This window comes from Aquila chrysaetos, chromosome Z (assembly GCF_900496995.4).
Source record: "Aquila chrysaetos chrysaetos chromosome Z, bAquChr1.4, whole genome shotgun sequence".
NCBI lineage: Eukaryota > Metazoa > Chordata > Aves > Accipitriformes > Accipitridae > Aquila > Aquila chrysaetos.
In genome coordinates, this window is record NC_044030.1 from 24,277,717 (window position 1) to 24,301,083 (window position 23,367).

General features: G+C 40.8%; 1 long non-coding RNA gene across 1 annotated transcript; it reads right to left on the reverse strand.

Annotated features, from left to right (window-relative positions):
* Positions 1–5,475: 5,475 nt before the first annotated feature.
* On the reverse strand, positions 5,476–22,169 carry LOC115337072. Its single transcript, XR_003922023.2, has 2 exons — positions 21,799–22,169; positions 5,476–5,544 (listed from the first exon to the last, which is right to left on the reverse strand). It is a non-coding gene; the product is annotated as an uncharacterized LOC115337072 (long non-coding RNA).
* Between the last annotated feature and the right edge of the window lie 1,198 nt (positions 22,170–23,367).

The following is a 23,367-nucleotide window of genomic DNA, read 5'->3' on the forward strand; positions in this document are numbered from 1 at the left end:
CACTTGAGATGAGGTGTTCCCCTTCAGCTCTGTCTCAGGGGTCTTGGGAATGGGATTTATAATTATTCCGTTCTCAGTGTTTCCCTAGTTGCTAGCTCTGAGCGGGCACTTGCTGACACTCTCTTTCTGGTGTCGGGTCCAATCCTGCTGTGCCCAGCACCATGGGGTGTCCAGTCCACAGCACACAGAATGAATAAGACAGGAAAGAGTCGTGGTAATGTCTGTTGCCATTTCTGTTCAGTTTTATTGAAGCATAAGACAAAGCACCTGGCAATCATGTCTGTGAAGGGCACTGCTTTTCCTTCTGGCACTTTGTAACAGAGAGACATTTACTGCAATCCTGGGAAGGGCACACACTCTCTGAGGGATGCAGTCATGCTGTTAATTGATGATAACATTAATGCACACCCAAAGCATTTGTTCACCTCCCAACTTAAAATCGGTTTCTAGTAGATATGCAAGATTCATAAGCAAATAATAAAATTCCTGAAATTGCACTTCTAAAACCAATTACCTTAGCCTACACCAAGTGGCAACATGTACCAGACCAAAAATTAACAAACAATACTTCCAGTACTTTGAAAGTTCTTTCTAGAAGAATTACGAAGACAGTACACAGACCTCACTCAGCATACATCTGCAAGACATGAACATGAGCACAACATTTCACTGAAGCACCATTGATATGGTTTCCTTTTTTATCATGGGCAGATTTGACCACATGGATGGGACACAGCTGCACAGAAGATCAGGTGTATGCTTTGTTTAATATGCAGGCACCAATTCTAATCTACACTTAACCCTTAATAGGAGCCTTCATTGGGCAACATCCCCAGATGTCTTTAGTTGTTTAATTTTTATGTTCTGAAAATTAGACCAACATATCTATCTAATGGAGACCGGGTGAAAAGCATTTCTGACAGCATAATATGTAGCAACCCTTACTTCTTTCCTTGCCTTCTTCCCTCAAAGAAAAAAGAAAAAAGCTCTGTGTTTTATCTGTAAAAGATATCTGCTGCTACCACTGTGTTTGAGAAGCAAGGACATAACAGATGCAGACTAAGGAAACAGCCCATATTAGACTGTAGCTAAAGTCCTGACTGCCTTAATTTTCTGCCTGACCCATGAAACAAATTATAAGTATACAACAGGTATATGTTTGAAACAAAGAAGGGAAACAGAAAAATTGCCTCAAGGAATATACAGCATTCATCCTGCATATGTTAACTCCTCACAGTGCTAATTTAAAAGGGGCAACACTAATTATCCCATTTGAATTCTCAGGTGGAATTTAGACAGGAAGCTTCTAATTACCTGTGTGGGAGTTTGCCAGGACTTAATATTTTATCAGTGAAAACTCCAAATTTTTGACAACTGCAATAAATAACTGCATATAGACCTTACCTCTTAGCCATAGTATTTTCTAAATGCTTCTAACAATCTCCTGGGCAGAATGCAATTCACAGGTATGTTCCAAGCATCAGGAGGTGTAAGAGTGAGGATCAAGCTACCTTCACATGAGATTAAGGTTATCAAGATAGTAGCTTACAAATGAAGACAATAAAAGATTTTCAGAGCAAATGTTCCCTGGCATTAAGGAACACCAAAACCTGCAAGTTAAGAAAAGCATGATTTAAAGTTAATTTTATCTGAGCAATACAGATGACCACATCAACTATTAACAGCATACAAACAAAAATAAATTGGAGGGAGGATTGTGACTGATTTTGCAGTTGATGAGATGCAAATTATTTATCCTATTAGTTAGTATGTAAAAATGATATAGAATGATGAAAAATAAACAAATTAAGTGCAGAGAAGTTCAGACAACTACAGTTAGGACAAAATAATCTCACTAGGTAAAGTGAAGTGTGCTTGTGATCAGCCAGTCATTCACACCAATACCTACCAAATTTATGCTAACAGCCTCAAAGGTTTGCCATTCAGGATTAAAATAATGCAGACAGCTCAATAGGAAGCTAATGCCTGCTTTATGCTGTCATCCCTGTCCTGAATTCCCACTGTCACCATAAACTCTCCTCTGTTTGATGCTTCTTCAACAGTTCAGCATCTCTTGCAACATAAGCATTGCCTGTGTTGCAGACCCACGTTGCTTTACTGTTTCCCCTGATGTTTCTGAATTAGTTTCTTGATTTTTTCTGTCTGCCTTTTTTTCTTATACTACAGCTGTATGCAGAAGAGTCGTCTGCTTGACCAGGGCTGTGGAGTACTCGCATAATACAAATGAACAGTAACAACAACACAAAAGTTGACTGACCTGAAGCAGACATTGTTTAACACACAGTTGGAAGCAGCTCTCTTTTGAATATGCCAAAATCAGATGGGACATTTTTTTGCTTTCACTGGCTTCGGCTTTACAATTTCACAAATTAATTTTGTAGCACTTGTGAACTTTTTTAAAGTGCTGAAAATACTTGGATCAGTTGCTTGATCTTTATTGAGGATATGCTGAGATACAGAACATCAATAAGAACAATTTACAAGCAAATACTCTGAGACTTTGTAATGTCACCTTTAATTTACTGGTAAAATGCAAAATGCACTAAGACAAATCTGAGTCATCTTATTCCCTTCCTGTGCTCTTTACTTGGCTCATATAAACATAAAGGGTCTATTTAGTACTGTATACAATTTGCATTAGGTTATGATTATGCTTCCAGACCTCCTATCAACATCAATGCCCCATTAGGCTAAGCAATAAAGAAATAAGCTGTGATAAAAGAAAGTCCACATCTTGAAGAGCTCAGACTTGAATTGGTGCATCTGAAAACAAAAATGAATTCTGGTGCTCTGAACCATTTCCTTGTTGTTCATGATGTCATGCATTTCCACTTGAATTGTTCGTTTAGCAATTGGCCTACAAATTATTTTTATGAAATTTTAAATGACAGTTTGTAGGAACAAGACTTGGGCTGCCTGGTTATACAAGAAATAGTGTGATGATTGGGTACCTACTCAGTTAACAAGAGAGCTGTCTCTGTGAGAAGCCACCTGTGGGATTTCTACACAGCATTTTACAAACCAACGCATTTTCTAGAAAGCTTAGTGCAACCCCATATAATATACATTTATATAACACCAGCTGAAGCTCAACCTAGTCTTTTGATGTGAAAATTGTTGAACACATGGGAAGTTTTTACTTCAGTCATCAAAAGTTTGATCTACAGACCTATTGTCTAAAGACCCAGCTGAAAACAAGAGAAAGGCAGCAGCTTGCAAAACTCATTACCACTGTCTAACACCATCTGACTCCATTGCTAATTAACTTGGAAAAGTAATGAATCTGATGTTATTTATATTGGTCTTTCATCTGCATTTGTTACACTAAATGGTGCCTCGTTGCCGTGACAACATGATACCTAAGTTTGGGACAGAGGTTCACCCCTTTTGTGGAGGGGGAGATGTTAGAAAATACACTACAGTAGCTGGTGTATGTCTTCACTTGGTTTTGGTTAATTCTATAATCTGATAAAGAATTAAAGAGTGTTTCCAGCGAACAGAGGACAGAAATGAATGGGAGAAATGGCAGACTGTAATTGGAATATAGTAGTCTTTATTTTAGGTGGTAAGTACCTTAAGTGCGGAAACAGTTTAATATATTGCTTAAAACTTAATTTGTGGAAGAGTCAATTTATGCAATGGAAACTTTCATTCATGAGGACAGGTGTTGGTTAACTTCTGAAGCTTATCCTCACACAAAAAATGTATAGGGTAAGTCCTATGCCCTAAGGACAATGAGCAAACATACCCTTTTCAACACAGTTAGTAGTATTCACACTGACATTCAAATTAGCTTATAATTAGCTAAGCCTGGCCATGGATATTGAAAATCTAAGATGTTATCATCAAAGAACTGGAAATATTTATTTCTCTGTTCTCAGATGATTGCAATCTGAAGGATTTTTTTTCTCCACTTTCATGAGAAATACAGTTGGGAGTTAAACCACTGCTACATAGAAAGAAGGAATAGGATTTTTTTTTTTTTTTTAACTTTAATTATTAAGCTATTAGTGATTAAGCAACAGTTCATCTCACTTGAAATTTTCTTATGTGATATATACAAAAACCCCTGATCTGAGTATAGCAATGTGTAAAACAGGCATATAAGACTGGCCAGACTGGCTCAGACCAAAGATTCATTTATTTTGATACACAGTCTTTGCTGGCTATAAATGGAAGCATAAAATCTTATCAAGCAGATAAGAAACTCATTGTCACTATTTCCTGAATGAGAAAGGGTTCCTATGATTGAGCAATCCCTAATGGATTTTTCCTTCATGTACTTGTTCAATCTGCCCTTGAACCCACAAGAATTTTAATTATTCACAGTATCCTTTGACAAAGAATGATATCACAGATAGCAGCCTTCATTGTATGAAGAACTATCTCCTTTTATTTGCTTTAAGCTTGACTCCTAACAACCTCATTTGGTAACTCCTAATTCCTGCATTGGGTAAGACCAGTCATCAAGGTGATCTTTATTCACTTTCTCCCTGCAAAGCATGATTCTACAGATATCTGTCTGTCCTCTTGAATTATCATTTTCAGGACTGAAGTGTCAAAGCCTCTTCCATCACTCCTTTAACAAAAACCTTTCCATAGCTGTAATCATCTTGTCACCTTTTGTCAGCAACTATTCTTGTTAGAATTGCAACCACAGGTCCTAGATGGTGCTGTCTGCACATTTGCCTTGTATATAGACTAAACACTTCTGCCAGATTACAAATAAAAAGTTTCAAAGAAGGTGGTAAATAGGGACAAGATGCATTACATCAGTGATTAAGTATAGAGAATCACCGCACACTGATGGAGGTGGATGAGGAATGGAGACATTAACGTGAGTATGGAAATAAGGAGGGAGGAAGGCTGTACCAAAGAAGCATTGTGTTTGTTTTTCATCCCTATTAAGGTACATGAGAAAATGAAATCAGTCAAGCCTTAACAAAAATGTCTCATTTTCCTGTCAAGGTCAGTATCAGTCTTGGTGCTACAGTCACTGGACAATACATTTTTTCCTAATTATTACAGAATCACATAGTGGCTGCGGCTGGCAGGGACCTCTGGAGATCATCTAGTCCAACCTCCCTGCTCAAAGTGTGTGCAGCTACAGCAGGTTGCCTAAGGCTGTGTCTAGCTGAGTTTTTAATATCTCCAGGAATGGAGATGCCCAAATCTCTCTGGGTAACCTGCTCCAGTGTTTGATTATCCCCACAGCAAAAAAGTTTCCTTTTAGGATCTTATGAATTTCTGAGCATTCACAGTAAAGGAAGCCATTCAACACATGAAATAGTCTATTCTGATGTTGATTGTTCTATCTTGAATGTGGAAAAAAAATCTTACCTAGATGTGTTATTATCAAATTCTCAGATCATTTGTTTAGCTTAATTTAAAAAGATACTTATATTTTTGGAACAGAACATGGATTTTGATTCCTTTTACCTGATTCTTTTTTTCCCCTCCTCACACCTTAGGTATAAGTTGTTTTTGCTGATGATTATGGAGCAGTTGTCAATGTCCACTTTCCTAGTAAGTAAGAAGGACTAGAGTATTTTGAGAGGTTGCTTTTAAATCTAGCTGTATCAAAATGGAAAATATTTTATATTGTAGCTTTCATATATGATACCCTTATGTGATACTCGTCATACTCTATTATGTTATACTTTTTGTAGAAAACTTGGAGGTATTCTGGCTAGTTTTAGCACTGACTAACAAACTTTATCCAAGATCTTAACTCTGGAAGAAAATCAACACATTTTGACATGGTTTTCTTTAAACTTGCATTTTTCATAACATCTGCAGTAAAGAAAAGCTACGCCTCATTAAACTCCCTGTGAACCTAAAGCCTACACAGATTAAAATTAATAATGCAGGTCACTGTGTACAAGCCATCTCTTAAATATTTCTTTTTAAAACAATCTGGATTGTAAATGTCAATGCCTGTAAACCAATGTTTGGGTATCAAATCTTCCTGATAAGTGTATTTATGCAAGCAGAACTGAGTTCAATCTACTTCTTCTGGATAAAGCTAGCCTTTTCTTCCCAGTTATATAACACAAAAATAGAAACAGTATAATAACGTCTATTTCTTAATTATAGCCTGTCAGCCTTGCATAAAACAACTTCATAGTGCTATGCGTTATTAGAAGATGCTAGGTGACTTTTCTCTATGAGAATAAGTCATGAATAAATCTGTACGCTAAAGTCAAATACGTTTGCTATTTCACACTTGCCTCATGTTTCACACAGTACACTGTTCCCTACACTTCTTCAAGTTTTTTGGTACTTGTGCTGAGGGCCGTAATCAGAAGAGTGCAACCAATTAAGAGGGTAGTGTCAGCGTATGCTTTTGGCATACATTACCAGAAGGAATTTCTAATTTCAGTGGGAGAAAGTTTGCTGTTATTTAGATTTGAATTAACAAATATGAGCTAAACAAACAAAAAAAAAACCCAAACAAAACACAAACGCCCAAACATTCAAAGTTTATATAAGCTTCCATTAGAGAGATTATCTCTGTTGGAAGAATATTTTGATCTTGATTTTAAAGTATAAACTGTTACACCCACCATTTCAGGATGCTGGAGTCCTAAAAGGAATTTCTCATACAATACTTGTTATTTTGTCACTAGACCTTTTATTAAATGTTGAAACCATGTCCAAGTGGACCTGTGTGCTTCATGGGCAATGAAGAAATGTGTATGTCTGCCATGGTTTAAAAGTACATAGAGCATTATGAGTAATGAGCCAAACAGTCATACCCTTAATGCCTGAAGTGCGTTGAAGAGAATAATTAACAAAGTACATTGAAGGGACTTTGAAATCCCATGTGCATCCTGATTTGCTGAGAAGAAAAAACAGGCTACTGAAAGCTTTTCATTTCTGTGAAAGTTGTACTACTACATGCTGCTGTGTGCAATAATTAACCTCTCCTTTCCCTCCCAGGTGTTTTGACTTTTGATACTCTCCACTTTATCTGTCCTGAGAGCATTGGCTAATTGCATGGCACCTGGTTTTTTTTTTTTTGTTTGTTTGTTTTTTTTATTGATAAACTGCATTAGAAGTCAGAAGAACCAACAAAAGTCCTTGCACAGTTTTCCCATGCTCTGTAAACACTCGCTGTAATAGTATGTCACTCTGGGTGAGATAAGTCAGGCCCATCAGGCTCTTAGATGGTTTGGCTGATATCTGGCCTCTGGAAAAGAATTGGATCCTCAATGATTTTGATCAAATTAAACTAATCTAGTTTAACCATCCACACTCTATTTAATAAAAAACAAACCAAGAGTAAATCAACAAAGCATATTATCCTGGTCCAAAATGTATAGCCTATAAGACATAAGCCAATCCTCTCACCTAGCAACACTGCGGTTTGTGCTCAGGAGCCAGGAACAGAGGGAGCTCCCCAGCCAGTTGCCTGCTGGTGTACTGAAGTAATTATTATCCCGCAAAGTCCAATTTTTTTCGCAGCCCTGCCTGCCTCCAACTTTATTTTTTTGCAAGGTGTCTGTAGATACAGTTAATCAAACACTTCTTTTTAAGGAACAGTTATTTTCAAAGAAGTTCAAGCTGTCTGAGGAAGAAATAATATTCAAATTGTAAGAAGTCTAAGCAGGTGGGTATCAACATTGGGGTATGTATTTCAAGGGAAACCTTTTCTCCTAATTGATTTAATGCAAATATTTAATTCAAACAGCTTACCTGCAGATCCAAAATGGACTTTAGATACCTAAGTAAAGTGTTGCTGTTCAGAAAACCTACATTTAGCTGCCGACTAACTTGGAGGCATGTGAGCTCCACAGGCACTCCAAATTTTGCTATAAATGCATCTAAAACCCAATTTCTGTGTTGGTCCAGGAACATCTTGGCCTCAGCCAACAGAAAAATACGTAACCCTCATTCACATCCACAAAGTAAGCAATCCTCCATCTGTCTCCACATAGGATTTGGTCCTAGAGTTGCTACCATAGCAAACATTAAATCAACCTCCCTGCAAGGTGCAGACAGCAAATATATACTGTAAAACACAGGAGAAAGCACAGGGGCTAAGCATTCAGTTCTCGTCAGCTGCAGTTTAAACCCACCTTCCTCATCTTTTTAGCAAGTACTGCAGCCAGCAGGTGATCAGCAAACCTGGGTGAGCTGTTTGCTAACACTTCTGCTATAGTCATTCCTCTTAGCCCAAAGGAGAGAAGGAATGTTGCTTTGAGAGGCTCTGGGAGTGTGAAGGCTGCTCTGGCTTAATACAATGCATTGCATCCAAGCTGGCCTCGCAAAACAGGATCCCATAAGCAGAGGAAATGAAAAATTGATTGGCATCTAGAAAGTTAGTATCGCTCAGCTATGGAAGCAAAAGGCAGGAAGAAAGGAAGAGGGAAACAAAATATTTAACAAACCACCAGAGGAAAGGGAATGTCTTGACACAAAAGGGGGAGTTCCCTGGTACTTTGTTCTTATGGTTTGTGATTTTTGAAGCATGGTATTTCACCTTCTTGGGACAAGTCAGACGCGTGACCTACCTTGAAGTCATGCAACTTCTGTCTCACCAAAAAGTCACCCTTCAGAAGCATAAACTTGGGGAAAAAGGACCCTGCTTTCCCTGACAACTAAAAAAACCCAAACAAAACCTTACACAATGACTGCATAAAATATGCAGACGTATAGATGAGGAGTCTGCCCTGATTCTGCGGGGACAGGTTTGAAGAGGCATGTGGGTGGACACCGCAGCAGGTGGGAACCTGAGCCCTGGAAGGGGCAGCTGAGGGAGCGGGGTGGGCACAGCCCAGCGAGGAGAAGCCCTGGCAGTAGCTCACACCGCTGTCCCACATCCATGGGGACATTACAGAGGTGGTGGAGGCAGACCCTGATCAGTAGAAAGCAGGGAGAACGTGGGAGGCAGCAGTGGTAAGCTGCAATAAGGGGAAGAAATCCCTGTGGGATGTAAGGATAGATGGGTCAGCAGCGGCCTGCCCCTCAAGGGGCCAGGGTGCAGGTGTGAAGATTCACCTGCAAAACCTCCTCTTTTGGTCTGTTGCACTCCAAGGCATCACTAATTAAAATTTTCTCTAGCTTGAGTTATAGCAAAATCAAGCTTTGGAGGCATCAGAGCACTTGCTCACTTTAAGAGCTAAATGCTGACAGATCTACCTTGAGACCCCAGCCAAGAAACTTCTCATCACAGCAACGCCAATAATTATTTTCAGATGTATGATAAACATTTTCTAAACTTTCTCTTTTCCTAATGTAAACCAAATGTTATTCTCCTTACCAGTGGGATAAATAATGTGCTATTTTTCTTTTGGAACGGGACTATCAGCTGTATACTTTATGAAATTCATGTCTTACTGCAGAAAAACTTTTTAAAAAAATTTTTTCCTTCATGAAATCCATTACAAATATAACTGCACAAAACTGTGTACAACACAAATGTTTCTTCTCAAGAATAGCTCATAGATGCACTGTGGCAGAATAAACAGGAAAACAACCACTCAGATAATTTTTCCAAGCCAAAACTACTTGGGAAGCCTGTTTTCAAACATGTGTCTTGTAGCAGCCTAAAAAAATAGTCAACATTTCTTATGCATTGATATGGCTAATTTCTCTATATTTCTCTCCAGACTTTGCCCAGCTCTCTAAATAAAATGCCCCTTCTCTTTACTGCTACCACCCCAATATGTTTCACCTGTCTGTTGTTTTTTTTGTAAAAAATCACCAGTTCCAGGTATTAACTGTAAGTTTTTGTAAGAGAGGTTCTAAAAAGCATTGGGAGGGAGGCAACAATAATTCACAACCTCAGGAGAACATTAATTTCTTTGTCTATATTTGTTTCTCCCATAGTTCTGAGGTTATGGGCACTCTGTTATTCAGCAAAGTTCTAAAGCTGAGGATTATTTTTAAGGTATTGCCCACAACTAATTTTGTGGTTACAAATGATTTCTCTGTCTTTTAAATGATCTTGGTGTCACATTAACTTTCCAGCCATTCTCCAGAGTATGCTACTGAGATGGCTTCCAAAACCTCCAGCTTCCTTCTGCTCTTTGAAGTGCTTGTGGTTTGTTGCTCACAGCTTTGTGGCTATGCACAGTAAAGGCTGCTTAGTTGAGGGAACTACCCAAACTGACTGTGGGTGAAGGCTGCCAAATTGCAACCCAAAGGTGAACAGATGCGTGGAACCCAACATGTGTGCTGCCTCGTATTTGAATATTCCATGGTGGAAAACTAAAATTATCACTTTAAAGTTTCAAGTAAAGTTGCGTTGACCTCTTGGGCTCCCACAGAAATAGGAAAAAACTGACATTCCCATCTTTCAGTGTTTGTCTCATTGCAGAAGACAACAGTCTTGTCTGGTAGCTTACGCTAGCCTCTCTCCTCTCTCAGCCTCTGTGCATGGGTGAACCTGCCAGCACTTAGAAATCATGTCACGTGGTTGCCTAAGGACCACTTCATTGGGAGCTATCTGAGCAGTCCTTTCCCTTATCAAATACTGAGGCATAGATGTGTGCATATTTATGTGATAACATAGGCATCTGATTTCATATTAAAAGAGTTAATAAACCTCTCCACATGCAACATCTAAGCAGTCCTCTGATAAGAGCGCTGCGCAACAGTCTCTTTTTCCACATGGGAAACCTTACAGCCAGAAAAAATGTGCACATGTAGAAAACCTAAGATAGCTGCAAGCATAAAGAGTAGAAACTGCAGAGGTCTCAATGTTCCTTTCAGAGCTGAGCTAGTCTGAGCTACACTCTAAAATCTTCTGTCAGCTCTGCTGACTTCCTGTTGGTGTGACATTTAAGGAATGTTTAAAACTCAACAGCAGCTGAATTTCTGCATTGCTTGGATTAAAATATGTCAGCATTGACTGTTTCTTTACCTGCCTACTTTCTCTGTGAATTTAATTATCTGGTAATTCAATATCATTATGAATCCAGCCATGTATTGACTCAGTTCTAATCATCAGCAGAATTTGAAAAACATGGTGTGTCATTCCTGTTTTAGTAGGAGGTCACAGCAGCTGGTGTTAGCACTAAGTCTGACTAAGTTTGGACTTGTTTGTTTTTTTCAATTTACAATGAAATGCAAAATTACAATAGCATGTTTTTTTCTCTCAGTTTCTTAACTCAGATTAGTTCCGAGATTTCAAAAGTGAAAGTTTTTCGGCAAATATTTAGATGAACACACAACATGCTGTCTCTGGCCCTAATTTTAAACTTGGATTCTCTGTTTTTTTACCAGACACTTTGTTTAGACTACCCAAGTTGTCTTGTTGTCTTAATATTTATAAAAAGGGCAACGAGCCATTGAATAGGAAAGAGGATTTTATGATCTCATTAAGAGAAGTGCATAAAGAGGTGATTTCCTTGGTACAGACCTGTGACACATTCATATTTATTTTCAGTGAATCATGTTGTAGAGCAAAAATCATTGTCCACAGAACTGGATAGGAGTTCTCCAGTATACACATGAATAAGAAAAAAAAAAGGTCAATATGCTGGTGCTATGATAACAGAGCTGGGTGATGACCTTTGTGGGAGAGGTCCAGGCAGACAGCTTGCTGGAATAGCAGCTGGCCAGCTGAGCACACATCTGGACACTGTAAGCTACCAGTTACACAAGAGTTTTCAGCAGATGAGAAAAGGGTACTGATGGGGTTAAAAAGATACTTGAATATTGGATATGAGCAGTTCAGGATTTGAGACACTTGTTTTTGTTCACATGCCTATGTTCACAATAATCTGCTGTGGAAACTGTAGGTGAAAAAATCAAGCAATCACAACATACTCAAATGAACTCATATAATGAATGCAGGAAACAAAACGCCCACTTGCCTTGGAGAGACTATTTCTCATCACCAAAGCACGGTATCTCTGATCTCTCAGTCCTGATTCTGAAGGAAAACCTACAAAATACATTCAAACAATGAGCCTGCAAGCTTGTTTATGTCACAAGGTTTTGGTAGCGGGGGGGCGGTACACAGGTGCCTTCTCTGAGAAGCTGCTAGAAGCTTCCTCCATGTCTGATAGAGCAAGTGCCAGCCAGCCAGCTCCAAGACAGATCCACTGCTGGCCAAAGCTGGGCCCATCAGCAACGAAGGTAGCGCCTCTGCGAGAACAGGTTTAAGAAAGGCTAAAAAGAAGCTGTGCAACAGCAGCTGTGAGACAGGAGTGAGAACATGTGAGAGAAACAGTCCTGCAGACCCCCAGGTCGGTGCAGAAGGAGGGGGAGGAGATGCTCCAGGCGCTGGAGCAGAGGTTCCCCTGCAGCCCGTGGGGAAGCCCATGGTGAGGCAGGCTGTCCCCCTGCAGTCCATGGACGTCCTCGGTGGAGCAGATATCCACCTGCAGCCCATGGAGGACCCCACGCCAGAGCAGGTGGGTGCCCAAAGGAGGCTGTGACCCCGTGGGAAGCCCGCGCTGGAGCAGGATCCTGGCAGGACCCGTGGCCCCGTGGAGAGAGGATCCCAGGCTGGAGCAGGTTTTCTGGCAGGACTTGTGACCCCGTGGGGGACCCACGCTGGAGCAGTGTGCTCCTGAAGGACTGCACGCCGTGGAAAGGACCCATGCTGGAGCAGTTTGTGAAGAACTGCAGCCCGTGGGAATGGCCCATGTTGGAGAAGTTCGTGGAGGACTGTCTCCCGTGGGCGGGACCCCACGCTGGAGCAGGGGATGAGTGTGAAGAGTCCTCCCCCTGAAGAGGATGAAGCGGCAGAAAATAATGTGTGATGAACTGACCGTAAACCCCATCCCTGTCCCCCCGAGCTGCTGTGGGGTGGAGGTGGAGAAAATTGGGAGTGGAGTTGAGCCGGGAAGGAGGGAGGCGTGGGGGGAAGGTGTTTTAAGATTTAGTTTTTATTTCTCATTATCCTACTCTGATTTGATTGGTAATAAATTAAGCTAATTTCCCCAAGTTGAGTCTGTTTTGCCTGTGACAGTAATAGGTGAGTGATCTCTTCCTGTCCTTATCTCGACCCACAAGCCTTTCATTATATTTTTTCTCCCCTGTCCAGCTGAGGAGGGGAGGAATAGAGCAGCTTTGGTGGGCACCTGGCATCCAGCCAGGGTCAACCCATCTCAATTTATTTATTTATTTTATTTATTTATTTATTTATTTACTTATTTAAGATATACTTCTGTGATAAGTAGGTTTTTCATTAGAAAAACTTCAAAGCTGATACTGTAATAAAATCAGGAAAAATTCAAAAACTAGTTTTAGTGAAAAAGAGACATTTAAATCTAAAGAAATATACCCAAAGTACAATTTTTATCAGATTTTGTGGCAATTATTTTGAAAGGGTCTCAGAAGTAGCTCTGCTAATTCATTAGCAAAACAAACTTTAGCAAAACAGTCATATCTCTTGTACAGAAGAAAAATTATTTCTGTCTTAAACTTCTGTTTCCATCTGGTGATAACTTATAGATCCAAACATATGTAGAGCATTTGAATCCAGCATATAAAATGAGACCCAGATGATGAGAACTTCACCTGTACATAGAAGAGTCTTTTAAAAGTAATTTTGATTAATTAATTAAATTCATACTGAATTAACATCACCATTTTTTCATAATTAAAATTCTGAGTAATCACCAAGAACAGAGTAGAATTCCAGATTTCTTTCTGAACAATTACATGAATTGCCTGAAATAATCTTTTCTCAAAGACATCAGAAGTGGGACAGGTGCATGACTCTGCTAATATTTGCTCTGTTTCAGGACAGTTTGTGTCTTTGTTTCATTTGGAAAATTCCTGGTTTCAACCTTGCCTTTGGAAAACTCCGGCAGACACTTTGCAAGTTTGCTTCCAGCATTTCTTATCCTTGAACAGAGCTCTCCTCTGCAGTATTTATTAGAATGACTTCTTTTGTCAGATTTCATTTTGTCAGAAACTTTAACCGATCAAAGATAAATCTATTTCTGTTTAGTATTAGTAAAAATATAAAGTAGCAAATAAAATTCTCCATAGATCTCAGCATCTCAAGTGTTCCTCTTCTTTTTTTGAGTGGCTTAATTGAAATTTTAGCTCTAATGGGTCTTAATTATAAATGGGTTCTTTAAAGCCCCACTATATTGCCAGTCGTTTCAGTCTAAAGAAGAAACAAGTCTTTAGGGAATAATTAAGATGCAAAATATTCTTAGTTCTTAAATCTTTTTACATTGAGAGTTTTTCCAGAAGGACCACCTATGCACTTGAAAAGGCACACAGGAACATATGTTATGTAATAAATGATTTCTCATAGCTACTGTGAGAGATGGGAAGCGTTAATGTCTCAGACACCGTGGTGGGGCAAGTTCTGCTTGAGGACTAACTCAGCCTAGCAAGGAGCCGCAGGTGAGAAGAAGCCGATGAGCACCGGGCATCAGCAACAGGAGGGGGAGGCCGTGCCGGAGGGTGCGCAGCTCCCTGTTCCGAGAACGCCGCTTTGGGTAGGCTGAGCAGGGCAGCTCACCGTGCATGGCAAAAGAGCGCTTCTCCAGGGAGGGGGAGGTTGCTCCCCAGGCGACCCCCAAGCCCAAAGGCTCACAAACTGATCAGGACACCTAACTGGCCTGATGAGTTCGGGTGCCCGCCCTAAGGAGGGGAAAAGATGGTAAAAAGGACACAGACTGAAGCCCCACGTGCCCACGGCCGCAGGCCGACTAGACCAACGCTGGACCCAGGGCCGGTGAAATCTTTCTCTTCTCTCCCCCTCCCTTTTCCTTTTCCATAATCCCTACACCTCATCCCTTCAGGCATAAACCGTTGACCAAGTCTGGGACTAGGAGCAGATCCAGCCGCCCCTGGGCTCCTCTCTGAGACGGAGTCGAGAAAGCAAGGGGGTCCGCTCTGAACCTCCTGACTCAACGGGAGGGCTCTCCTTATGGTCCTCCCTGAACTGATTCCCAGATAAGCAAGGCCTGTAGTATATGTTTGGTGATGCATGGTTAGCACACGTGACATCGCTTACTGACACGGTTTCATGGTTTGCGGTGAGCATACCAATTTTGGTGGTGACCATGCCAATTCTTGTTGTGAGCAAATAAAAATTGAATTTTGTGACTTCAAGGATCCCTGGTGTTGTTTCACCTTAATCCTGACCTGGGAATCAGCAAACCTGAGGCATCATCCTGAGGAATTGGGACGTGACAGCTACATAGTTTGGGGTGGGGTTTTTTTTGTGACTTCTTTTTTTCCTTTCAGTTCTTCCAAATCACAGAAGGTGATGTGAGCAAATAGAGCAAATTAGGAATGGTTGAAATGTTAGAGTAAAACAAAAAAGGGCTTCTGAAGCTCTGGCTCAATATCCATGATATTGCAATTCAAAACAGTTACAAAAGCTTTCCCAAAATAACCACACAGCTATGTTATGATGCCAAAAGAAAACTTCATATTGCCTGTGTATAGATAAGTATCTGTGACTCGTTTCCCACAACCAGAGATGCACTTGATGTTTGCAACTGGTTGGCATCCACAATTAAATGTCTAAGTGTCCCCCAATATCTAAGCCAATTTTCTTGCTTGTAAGTCTAACACTAACCCTGACATTTTGCACTTCTAACTCATGGCTTAAGCCCCCTTGCAAGAGGCTGCCATGTCTTACCTGCTACCTAGTGGTTGTACGTAGTCAAGCCCCAACCATGATCCAGCCATCACATAAGGTGGAACCAAGACTTCTGACTGCACAGCGAGACCCATGGGCCTCAATAACAGGTGGGTCTCTGCACTCATCCCTCTTGTGCCTCAGGTAGCAAAAAGCAGGAATGAAGAGAGGCATGAAGTAGTGGAAAAGGAGCATACCCCGTGGGGCCTTCAGAGGTAGTTAACAGGGGCAGTTGGCACAGCAGATAAGCTTTGGGCCTCTGCAGTCAGTGTGTATTTAGGAGGCTAAGGCTGCTGTGGGCAGCTGAGGAATGGCTGAGTGTCTCTCTGTGTGTGGGTAAAGACTGCACTTGGGAGTGAAGGAGCACTGGCAAGATGGGGAAATGTCTGGGACAGGGCTTGAGTGCGCACCAAAGCGTTTGCCCTGACAAGATCACTGTACTATGTTGTTTAGGGAAGAGGACTCACAGGAGACTACCTGTAGGCCAGCCTCTCAGGCCCTGCAGGCAGGGCTTGCTTCCTACAGTTCAGAGGCCTCTCAGGAGGTCAATAGTCTTGCCTGGGACAGGCTTGCTTCTGCTCATGTAACTGGCATCATGATCTGCCAGCACACACCACTGCAAGCAGATGGCCACTGGCTTCTTTCAGAGCATGGCTGAGCCACCAGTTGGCATCAGCTAGGACATTGTCTCCATGACCCTTCAGAAGGTTATTGTTGCCCTATGTGAATATACCAGAATATGCCAGAATATACCAGAATATATACCAGAATATATACCAGAATATACCAGAACCCTTTGCATGGGTTGATTGGTATTAAATCCTGTTTTAACCAGAGATAAGACTAGATAGGTGGGCTAAGGTGAGCTAATGTGCCTTCCTCAGCGAGACAACTCTTTTTGCTTGAAGGCAGAATTCTTAGCGGGTGGCTGGGGAAACGCAGAGGCAGCAGCACCACAGCGTTGTTTTGAATAACCCCTGTAGATGGAACTGGCTGACAAGCTATTAGACTAAGACAAATTCCCTTTGTTGACACACGTAGTCTTTGCAAATTATCTGGGGTTTTGCTTCTCTGCCCCATGAAGATATCTAGTCAGGCTGCTTGGTGTGTGATTCTCTTCCACTTCTTTAGCTCACCTTTTCATTGGTACCTTGTAATACTCAAGAAGCTTCTCTCTGCTTAAAATGCAAGGATAGCAAGCTTTATAAATCCATCATTGACCTCTGTGTGTCTCTCTGTCTTTCACTGTAAATGTAGTTTGCTTTACGGTGATTTCTTTCTGTCATACCATTAATTTTATCTGCAATATCACTCATAGTGATTTTCAGAGGTCCAGCAGATTAAAAGAAAAAAAACCCAAACAATCCCCATCCCCAAGCCTATGCAGTGAAATGAAACCCAAGTAGTACTAAACTTTGATGGAAGGAGAAGAAACTGGTTGAAAATTAGTAGAATCTCAGCTATGGGTTACATCACTTTTCTGATTTTGCATTCATCTCACAATTTGCACAGAAAACACATCAGGCTCAGTTAGACACCACAAGCACAAATGTGTAATGCAGACAAAAAGAGACTTCTAAAGGGGACATAATGACTTCACGAAAAGCTTTAATTAAGGAGAAGGTATCAAAATATCCCTGAAGAACCCCCCCAAATTCTAAGTCTTGAACACATCAAAGAAAGCTGCAAGATTTAGAAGGTTTTCATAACATATTGCTGAGCTAATAGGTGCAGCCACCTCAGATAAATCCTACATAATAAAACTAATTTACTAGATGACATGCTGTTTTAAAAATAACCTCTTGTAGTGTTGAAACAATGTTGTGCAAGTTACTGAAATAGAACATTAAACACTGAATTGCCTTCCACTATTTGAACTATTTACATTTTACTGTTCTCACATAGGAGATGGATAATTTTTAGTGTTGTTCATAATAGTGGGAGCACAGAGCATTCACTTTTTGACATGAATTTGCATGGCTTATACTTGGTGTTTGATCCAAAAAGCCACTCACATCATAAACAAACTTTGTGATCTCTTTCTTGAATAACTAGTAAGTTAATAAGTTATGTTACTTTAAGGAAACAAAGTTTGTCACTAGACATCTTGGAGAGAAGGGATTTATCAAACCTGAACGCAAACATGCTTAGAAGCTACTGCAATTGCTTTATGTAAGTGCAATATGGGAGGAGGGAAGGAGGGGAAGAGAGAGAGAAAAATAGCTTCACCCTGGCTCACATAAACGTCTGGACAAAGGCTGCAGAGGTCTGAAAGAAAAAGTTAAGTATTTTCTATATTTTCTTAACATTTTAGTTCTTTCATATTTCCCTAACATGTACTCTTCCTACAGCCTGATCCAGAAGTTCACTTGACACGAACAGGAAAAAAAATTACAATTTGTGTAAGTTTTGGGTCAGACTCCACGAAAAGAACACATGGGAGGATGATTAATATAACCTGGGTACAAAACTGACACAACAGATTTATGAACCTAGTTTTACCTCTCAATATTTTTATCAATGATTGGGATGAAGGAGTTGAATGCACCATTAGCAAGTTTGCTGATGATAACAAACCGGGAGGTGCTGTTGACTTTCTCAAGGGACAAGAGGTCTTGCAGAGGGATCTAGATAGATTGGAGCATTGGGCAATGATTCATGGGATGAAATTCAAGGAGTCCAATTGTCAGATTCTGCACCTGGGATGGAGTAACACTGCATAAATGTATAACTTGGGAGAGGAGTGGCTGTGGAGCAGCCCTGCAGAAAGGGATCTGGGGTGGTGGTTGACAGCAGGCTCAGCATGAGTCAGCAGTGTGCCCTGGCAGCCAAGAGGGCAAACCGCATCCTGGGGGGCATCAAACACAGGATAACCAGCCGGGCAAAAGAGGTGATTATCCTGCTTTATTTAGTGTTGGTGCAGCCTCACCTTGAATACTGTGTGCAGTTCTGGGCCCCACAGTTTAAGAAGGGTGTGAAGGTCCTTGAATGCATCCAGAGGAGCACAATCAAGCTGGTGGAAGGACTGGAAGGCAAGGTCTGTGAGGAGCGGCCGAGGACTTCAGGTTATCTCATAGAAGTTTTTTCCTAGAAATCTTGGACTATGTTGTCCAAGTCAGACAACACAGTCAAATAGAACCAGATAAAACCACTTTGATAAATCAGAAAGATTTTTTTTAAAATGCACAGTTAAAAAATGAATCAAATGTGCAGAATTTCTAGCAGTTATTAGTGGGTTTTCTTTCAAAAACTCCTCTTGCAAATCATTTCTATGTGTTTTGACTGAGTTCTTGTAAGCTGTATGCTTTGCCAGTGTATGGACCAGAAATCCTGTGTAAAATTGAGAGATGTGAGCATCTCTTTTGTATTCATTACTATTGTGATTCTATTTGTTGTAAGGTGTTACAAAACTCTAAAGAAAAGTTATACATTGCTGTCTACAGGGATCCGTCTTGATGTTTTCACAGATACTTTCATGGCTATCCTGTCCTTAAGTCTCATCATCTTGATCTGTAAATTCACAGATTGCCTCAGGACTATGAAGTAATTAAAAAAGTGGCACGTATAGTTACAATAAGAATATTCCATTGTACATACATAGTGCAGAAAATGCAAATTTACTGAGGATAATGCAGGTACAGTTTGATTACTGCTTTCTGCCAAATGTTGTTCTTAAATCTCCATCTCTCCAGTGCACGATGAGAACTAGAGCAGGAGATCCCCCTGTTCCTCACAGCAACCATTTCATGTCTCTGGGCTTTTAATGTATTTGACCTTCATGAAAGAAAGACTTAGTCCTTTGCTTACTCCATAGAAACTTTCCTGTTCATTTAAGTCCTTGATCTCCCACCACTATCATTTTTCCAACCAATAAACATATCTGTGGGCACATAGAGAAATTCTTGTACACTTTTTCATTTCAAAGTGATGATAGTTAGATATGACTTCTTGAAATGAAGAGTGGGGAAGATGTAGAAGAGAACCCATTTCAGCAGGAGGCATGCACTATGGGCACTGCCACAGAATTCTGCTCCTCAGGTAATGCAGGTAATGGCCATCTAAACAAGACACAGATAAGAAAATGAAGGATCAGAACAAATTAGGTTCCACATGAGTGCCAGAAGTCTAAGACATAAGCTGGAGGACCTGGAATGACTAACTTGTAATGAGGACATCAACATAATTATCATACTGGAAACTTAAAGACAGTAGATGGGGCATTGTGAGACCAGGGATATCAAGTGTGCAGGAAAGACTGAAAATGCAAGTGTAGTGCTCTGGGTAAAGGACAAGCAGATCAAGTGGGATTAGAAGCCTGTTTATGCCAATGAGTCACATGGAAACCCAACGGGCTGAAGTTCTTGGCCTCAGCAGAGCAGTGGGTTATACATTACTAGCTGGCCCTCCGGGATACTACACTGATGTCAATGTGCTAAGGTGATCAGGAAAGCAATATGGCAGAAAATGGAAAAGTAACAGATTAACACAGCAGCCCCAAATTTATAGGTCAACATCACCACTGAGCAAGATGTCAAGAGATCATCTTTAAACATGATCAATGACTGCTTGTCCCCAGGAAAGAAGCACAGAAAAAAAATGCTACAAAGCAAGAAAAACTTGATGAAAGGAAAAAAGAAGACAATGTGACCAAATGTCACAGTAAAGGTAAAGGAAAATATTAAAAACCATCTTTTGAAAAACTCCAGTTCCATTCCGAAGAAGAACAGATGGCATAATAAACAGAGATAGAAGAAATATGAAAAACACAGTAAGGTGGGCTAGGGAGATAGAGAAATATCTCACAGGGGGCATAAGAAACCAATAATCAGCCATTACCCTAATATACCTGGAATAGGAAGCCTGTCAGAGAACATATAGCACCAACCAATCATCAGGATGCAGAACGGGTAGCAGAAAACATGGCCTTATCAGAAGACAGCTAAGTTTTACACTGTTCACAGTAGAAGGGCTTGCAAACTTTTCAGAAAGAAACTCTTCTCTATGGGGGGATGTATCAGAAGTGCTATCTCAAACTGAGGCAGCAACAAAACAGCTTACAGAACAAGCAAACAAAATAAACAGCAACAACTGCCACACTGTTAATCCCATGAGCTTTAAAGAAACTCAGGCAATGAAATACTTGAATTAAGTGGCTTCAGTGCATCACCACTCAAAAACTTCTTTCATACCTGAAGATTAGAAAATGGCAAATGTAACACTAACACTGTTTTCAAGAGTCCTTTAGGGGAGATCCAGGAACCTACAGGTCAGTAAGAATGATGTCTATTCTGGACGAATTAATAAAAACACATAATAAGGAACAGAGTTAGTGGTCTTGGCTTTTGTAAATTTTATGAATCAATTAAACGACAAAGCCTAATCCATCACAATCTGGAGGAAATTGCTGGGTCAGCATAGGTTTCTCAGCGACTGCCAGTTGATGGGTTGCAATGTCACCACACAGAAAGCTAGAAGGCAGGTTCCCTCTGTAGCAGTGATTAAACAATGCCCTCACACAGAGAAAAGACAGTGGCTGTATAATATCAGTATAACAGACAGCCACATTGCCTATTCCTGTGCCAAGACAACAGAAATACATAGTTGTGCTAAGCACAGCTAGAGCTGTTTTTCAGGAAAAGTAGGAAGAACCTATCTGAATATAGGTATAGACTGATGCTCCTCCTTATATATTTGGGAAATGACATGCAAGGAAAATATCAATGCTTGCGCTGGGCTGGAAGGAGAGAGGAGTCAGAAGAGTGCAGGAGTTACTAGTTTGATTTGTTTCACAATAGCTTGTCCAGACACATAGAATAGTATTTTCCATACCAACAAGAGTGGAAAGATAAAAATTTGAACCATTAATCTGGCCTGGGCACTTTGAGGAGCAGATTATAGAAGAATTTGTCTTGATGTCAGAGAAGAAACTCATTGCAAAAGTAGAGAGGCAGGATGCAAAGCCACCTCTCAGATAAAAGCAAATTCCACTCCTATTCTCTTGCATCTGAAACTGCACTTGCCTCGCTTCCACCCAGACTATCATACTGATATTTCATGCAGGACATCCCACACTTGCACCTTCCCCTCCACCAAAAAGAAAGAAAAAACATTTCAGAGCCACTTTTTCCTCTACTGAAACAGTAAATTACGAATGCTACACATTACCTACCAGGTGGTGTGTATTCCTTTTGTCACCAGACAATCACCCATCGTGGAAAAATTTTGTGAATTGCAGGTCATTGGTCAGCTGCTGCTCCTTATGATGGTAAAGAAGGACCTACACAAATCTTTCTCTCCTGTTTCCTGTATCAGTGTCTCCCTCCCACCCAAGTTCTGGCAGCTCTGCTCTCCAGCTAGTTATTGACTCCGACCGTGTTTCCAGAGCAACAAAATATTCCTTCCCCAGGGCTGTCCTTGTTGCAGCAGTTCTCATTTGTTCTGCTGCAAGCCATGGCTATAAATACTTGGCTGCCCATCCCCACTTTTAGTATGATTACTGTACCTACCATCAGCATGTTACCTATTTAGTGCACTTCCCACAGATTTGGTCAAAGTGCTAGGTATAAAAAAGGAACAAAAAAACGAAACTTCCATCCTGCCCCCACTCATTACAAAACTTTTGACTTGGCATCTAACTAGCTAGTACTTTGTTTATGGCTATGCTTAGTGGGGAAAAGGCAAAGCCCCAGTGAACATATGTTTGAAGGTGGGTTGATAAGTTAGAAATTGTTTTATGCTGGAAAATGTATCTGTTTTGGTCGGAGATGAGCATACACTGATTTTCTTGGGGTCATGGTCAAGTGATGACTCGATGCTGGATGCCTCCTGATGCAGGAGCTCATGATGAGGAGATGTGTGGTTATAAGGAACAGTACTCACAGCTAAGTTCTGATGCTGGTGTGTTTCTGCAGAAAGTGGGACATCAGTAAGAAGACAATGAAACTATCTATCTGCTCAGCTGAGAGCAACAGACTAGCATTGCAAAACTCCTTTTGGAAGCCAGTATAAGGACAATCAAGAAAACAAGGACATAAAAGGAAGCTGTCACTGCAACAGGCAGCAAAGTGGCCCTTCAGACACACTCTCTCCAAGCAGCTGAGAGCACAGAGACCATGTAAATGATGACCACAACACAACTGCTTGTGAATTTGTCCTTGCTCTTCACTTTACTGTGAAAGTCACCACTCTCAATTCTGCCTACTCCCTTGTGAAGTCTGGAGCCAGTCCTGACATGTGGAAGTCAAATTGTGCATAAGAGACCAAAAAGGAGGGACATGGGAAGCAGTTTGAACAGACAGGTAGATCCAGGAAATGTCCCTATAAAGCAGCTGAGTACCCAGTTCATCAGTGGCCGTTCTGAAGAGTGTGAATACTGAAATATATCCTGCTCAGTATGAGGGGAAATGCAGAAGGATTAACCAGAAAAACCTCCAACGGACTCACATCACACCTTGCAGCCTATGGTCTGAATTCATTCTTTTATCCGTTAAAGAAAGCTCAAGGTAGCAGCACTAACAACAGTACCGTCTCCGGGAATCAATGGGAATCAAACAGAGATCATAAAAGCAGACCACAATTTCCTAATGCAGTCAGGATTTTCCCAGAAAAAGTTTCTTCTCCTACTGAAGTCAATCTGAGTCACAGTCTGACAGCTCTCACCTCAGTTTCAGGATGTCTGACGGGAAATTTGGCACCTGGTTCAAGTGGCAGCTTTTCCAGGGCACTATGCAGGACTGTGCATGGACACATCAATTGACTCTAAAATTGAACACCAA